The following is a 6,000-nucleotide window of genomic DNA, read 5'->3' on the forward strand; positions in this document are numbered from 1 at the left end:
TACAAAAATACTAACTGAAATGCATCAAAACCCACTATCAAAATGCACAAGTTATGACTGGCGTATAACCACAAGTACAGCATTTTGGACAGTCTTATTAGTTTGGGATATCTGGGCCCAGATTCCCCTCTCATTCGCTCTGTCACTACACGTATTTTGCATGGCTGACAGCATTAACTTGTCAACCAGGAGAAGGTTCCAACCAAGGGAGCAGGGTCCTGTCCTCACTGCACCTTCTTGGTGGAAAGAGCAGGTATAAGTGCTAGGGGCCAAAGAGAGGAGCAGAGGACTAATGCCTTCAGGTCAGCAGAAGACTAAGGCCCAAAGTTGCATACGGAGTGAGCACAGATGGGACTAGTCTCTAGGCCTAGAAATGCCCGACCACACCTGAGTGGTCTCCTGACCTCAGGACCCCCTCTCCTCTAGCATGCCTCCTGCCCTTCGCAGAGTGATCTCTCCAGGCTGACCATTCCGTCTGGACATGTCACTCTTCAGAGTAAGACGCTGCATTGTCTGTCCATCACCCTAAGATCAGGTCCAATCTCACAGGCTTTCTGTGACCTGCCCTTCCCAACTTGGCCTCAGAGACTCCATTTCCTTTCCCGGTGTCTCACCTCCTTCCTAAAACACACTGAGAAGTTATTTCATTTCACCACATTCATTCCCTTGCATTTTCGTGTGCCAAAATGTGACTCAAGGGATGGCAACGTCACTGATATTGCCCCAGATCACTTGCAAGATCTCTCTGCTGGTGCCAGGGAGCTGTGAGTAAGGCATTGTGGGGTAAGGGCTCTGGTGGGAGGAGCTAACCTACGATTATGTTCTGCCTTACTGGAGGGAAGGGGCAACGTCTGGGTGTTCAGCATCCATCATGAGGGGCTGTGCATTTTGGTGAGAGCGTAATTAGGAGAAGACATAAAGGAAGGGGAAGGAATTAGAATTCAGCTGTACCTACCTCTCAGGTACATTCATACTTTCTGGGCACCAACGAACTTCTATTTGAGCCGATACCATTACAATACATTGGGGTCTCAAAGTTAAACGCCTACAAGGGCCAGATAAGTGAGGTAAATGAGCGTGGTCGGCCTGCGTCAGGCACTAGGGAGTGGTAGAGACTGTGCTAAAATAGAGATAAAGTGCTATGTGTAAAAGGAACAGTAGTAACTCAGCTCCAGCCGCTTAGTGACATATGGGATTACAGCGCAGGACTGCCAGAGCTTTTTATTTTTTTAAGAGAACCTGGAAATGTGGTAATTTTCCCAATTTAAAATGTGTGAAATACCCCAATTTAGAAATGTCGAATCAAAATGTTAACAAACATTGTGTAGGGAAAACAAAATATGTTGGTTAGCCATATTTAGTTCATGGGCTGCCACTTTGTGACCTCTGGCCTAGATGGAACTTTCCGGAATGTGTGCATCGGCATCGGCATCGGCATCGGCAGGCAGGGGTGTATAGCTGTCATCAATAATCCAGACCACAACACTCGTGTAAAATCATCCACAGGGTAACAGGGCAGAGCCATAAATGATCTCAACGTGCTACTCAGCGAAATAGAAGGTGCTACAGTGATTGGATATAAAAGAATGGAAAGCAAAATAATGGAAGACCTAATTCCTTCTCAGGAGCTGTGGCTTTGTTTGTAGCAATGGGATTGAGCAGTGCTCCCGTCCAACTCTGGGAGATGGACAGCTCCAGAGGCGGTCCTCCCTAATCCCCCTATAGCACAGGGAAGCTGGACTTGTGGAGGTGTGGAAAGGGGGGGTCACCATGGTGACCAAGATGCCATGCCAGGTGTAGACACACGCATGACTCAGCACAGGTTCTTCCTCTCACTGGTCTCAAGCATAGTTTCCCCAGCTCTCAGCCCGTGTAAATTCCAGGCTTTACCTGTGGGGAGGGCTGGCAATGGTGAGATCCCCTTCTCTGAGGAACACCTTTCTTCACCCATGGGCACCTGTTGAGGCACCAGTATGACCACATGTGGCCCAACTGTTCACAATGGCTGCCCTGTCTCTAGCTCTGTCTTTGCTTAACCTTGACAAGGAAAGCGCCCCCCTGCCTTTTGACTCCTTGTTCATTACCGATCTCCTTCCTTCTCATAGTTATGATACTGTGACCAGGCCTCCCAAGAATCTGCCTTCCATTCCTTTCAATTCTTCCCTTCCCTCTGGTTATGATTCAAATCTCACCAATTATTTTTCTACAAAGTCTACTGATCCTGAGACACCATTTCGTATTTCCACAATCCAGGTGCCCAACATTCCAAGTCCCTATTTCTATTCATGGCCTCTGAAGAGGTTTTTCTCTCCCCACCTGCCCCAAGCACCATTTCCATCATGTCATCCCCTTCCCTATTATTTATTATCTTAAATTAAAAAACACAAACATGACCTTAAAAGACTTTTTTTCCATCGCCCCCATTGAAAGCCTATCCAGTTACCTTCAGGCAACGTAAAGAGAATGAATTTTGGAATCACACAGACCCAAGTTTACATCCTGGCTGTGCTATTTGCTCCCTGTGTGATCTGAACAACTTATATCACCTCTCTCAACTTCAGTTACCTCCGCTTAAAATTGGGATAAATAATGCCTACCTTGCACAGTTGTGGAGAGAATTATATAAGCTAAAGTAGGCTATCTCATTGTAAGTGCTCAAAACATGGCAGCGGTCATTAATTCAGATTACTCTCCATAAGTGTAGCATTAGAGGAGGGAAGTAAGAGGGTGTTTGCATCTGTCAGCAAGATGACAGACATGGCAAAAATAATCTGAAGCCAGCTACATAAATTGTGGAAATCTGTACAGTTCTACGTGTTTTGCAATAGTGCAAAAGAAAAGTTATAAAGAAAGTGAACACTTGCTACTAAGTTCCAGCAACTTTGTCCCCTACTGTTTTAGCTTATGTCACCTGTGTTCTCCAACACAGGTATGTGGCTTCGATCAAAGAAAGTCCCTGCAAGTCCCCTGTAAACAACTGGGTCATGCCCAACCTGTGGATTTCACACGCAGCAAGAGCTGCGGTCGCTCTCTGCAGTCAGGGCCACCGAGCACTGTGGAGTGGAGACACACGAGTCATCTGAGGTCAAAGAATCTTAACTCCATCCAGGTCCTACCTGTGGGACTGGAAGCAGGATACCCAATCTCTCCAAGCCTCAGTCCCTTACCTGTGAAATCAGGAGAACCATGCTATCCGTGTACGGAGTATTAGATGAGTGGTTCCTCCAAAGGGCCTCCCCTATTATAACTGGGCCACATATGTTCTCTCTCATTCTCTTCCCATTTCTCAACTGGACTCAAAGGTCACAGCTGCTAGGAAATTTCCTTAATCAAGTCCTTCTGATACTAACTACTGTTTTACTCTGTATCCACCCAGGAAATGAAACGTTAAAAATTGTAACTTAGAGTTACAAAGAAGAGTTTCTGAGTTAGATAAACTTGGTTTTGAAATCTGGTTTCCATCCTAACTAGCTGTGTTACCTGTCTGTGTCTCCATTTCTTTATCTGTATGACAGGAGTACTAATGGTGCCTCCTTTAGAGGGCTCTTGGAGTATTCAATGAGATAATACAGGCAGCGTTTAGAAGAGAACCTGGCAACGAGAAAGGATCAAGGGAGGTTCGTCACACTTGCTAAGGTGGAAAGTACCAGAAGTGGTAACAATAAGATGGGATTTTGCTCTCACCTTGACACAAATAAGTTATATGACCTTGGTCCATTCACATAACCTCTCTGTTTCCCTATCTATAAAATGAAAGTCATACCACCTGACTGATATCCCAGGAATTTCATGAAAATGAAACAATATCATGGATGTGAAGATCCTTTGAACAATGAGGAGCACAAGTTTTATACATCTGCTGGCAAAAAACGTTATTTAGTTATTTGTTTTTGACTCCATGTGTATGAGCTCGCACGTGTGTGTGTGTGTGTGTGTGTGTGTGTGTGTCTGGAAGCTCCCGGAAGGCAGGGAGAGCTCCTTCAGTCTCTTCTGTGCCCATTCTTCAGTTTCTAATTTAACTCGGTTGCCTGCTTAGTACATGTTCTATGCTGGTTCCCCACCCACGTCTGCCTTGTAGAATAGGCGGAATTAAAGCGCCCACCCTTACGTGTGGGCAGCGTTTCTGCCAAGGCAAAGATTCAGCTCCTAGGTCCGAGGGCCTGAGCTGCCCCAGATTAAGAAAGATTAAGCATCTGTAATAAATGTTCTCCAGGCAGTGAGGGAAAAATCACCTAACACTCCTGTGGCTTTTAGAAAAAAAGAGTAAGAGAGAAGAAGGAGGAAAAAGAAAACTCTGAGCTTTAAACAAGTGGCCGGGCTGTTTGTCATCTGTAAAATGAGGCGATGGAAAAGCACGGAAGGCCAGTGGTCACGGGGTCTGCTTCAGAGATTCGTGCCTCAGACGTCTGCTTCAATGCTCCTGAGCTGTCCATCTGCAGTTTCTTTTCCTTTAACAAAAACAGAGAACTCTCACTGGGCTGAAGTTTCCCACCTGGCTCAGGAGTTTTCAGACCTGGCCTAGGTGGTCTCTAAGTAAATATTTTCATCCTCACTCACTCACCTCCTCCTGAGGGAAAGAAAAATCATCTCTTTGCTCAGCTCGAGAAGAAAGCACCCAAACCAAACAACAGATTATTTGTACCGTTGGAACCCTCATTCCAGGGACTCCCGGGAGGTCATGTGGTTTAAAGAGAGTGTCCAGCCTACTTGTCCATCTTCTAGACTAATCTGGTTAGCGCAGACCCCAAGAGAAAGTTTGGATGCATGCCAAGGCCCTTCAGGGCCTTGATTGGCACAGAGACTCTCACCACCATCCAACAGTTCTAGAAACCTACCTGCGGGCAAACAATTAAAGGACAGTCTAAGGTAAAGCGCTTCCTTGATTCTTTACATGGAGAACGAGCCCTTCATGATCTTTCCACAGCCAGTGGATTCAATGGAAGTCCTCCTGCTGTAGAGCTAAATTCAGGGGATTTCTTTCTGCATTCAGTTGGTCTGGGCTCAGCAGTTTCTTTTTTCAGAAAACATGTCAGCGTTCCCCATTTGTGCCAGGCACTGTGCTAGCCTGTTGGGATCTAAAGATGAACACAACCTCTGCTCTCCAGGAGCTCGCAGCTCTTATGATGAAGATGAAAATCCAGATATGCAATTATAAAACTACCAGTTTCCTAGGGTTACTTTAGCAAATGTTTACAAACTGGGCAACTTAAAACAATAGAAATGTATTCTCTCACAGTTGTGGGGGTCAGAAGTCTGAAATCCAGGTGTCAGCAAAATGGGTTCCTTCCGGGGGCTCTGAGGGAGAATCCATTTTCTTGCCTCTCTTCTAGCTTCCAGTGGCTGCCAGCAATCGTGGTGTCCCTTAGATCACAGCTGCGTCACTCTGTTCTCTGCCTCCATATTCACACGACCTTCCTACCATGTCGGTTTCAAATCTCCTCTCCTTTCTAAATCCACTGGATTTTGGCCCACGCTAAATCCAGGATGCCCTCATCCCAAGATTCTCAACTTAAATCAGCAAAGACTCTATTTCCAGGTAAGGTCGTGTTCTGACATACCACAAGTTAGGACGTGGACATATCTTTTGGGGATGCAAGTCAATCCACTACAAAGATCAAATGTGATTCGTGCTATAAAATAGAGGCAAGCTCAGGACACTGTTGCAACAGAGACGAGGATGGTCTAATGCAGCTGGGGTGAGAGTCGGGGAAAGATTTTAGAATAGATGATTTCCAAGGGGCATTTCAGAGGACAGGTTGGAATCTGCCTACTGGAAGAGCTGCTTGTGTGAAGGCTTAGAGATTTCAAAGTGTCCTAAAGGGAATGGATGACTCCATCTTTGGCATCTGAATGTTGACAGGCTCGTTGGAGCCTCTCCCTGCTTATCCCTCCTCACCGCCACTACCTGTGTGACCCGACAAGAAAGACCAGTGTGCAGAAGCACACCGGCTGGAATTTCAAATAGCACAGCCTCTAGCCCACTGTGCAAAGAGGCTCTCA

Source organism: Rhinolophus ferrumequinum, chromosome 21 (assembly GCF_004115265.2).
Source record: "Rhinolophus ferrumequinum isolate MPI-CBG mRhiFer1 chromosome 21, mRhiFer1_v1.p, whole genome shotgun sequence".
Lineage (NCBI taxonomy): Eukaryota > Metazoa > Chordata > Mammalia > Chiroptera > Rhinolophidae > Rhinolophus > Rhinolophus ferrumequinum.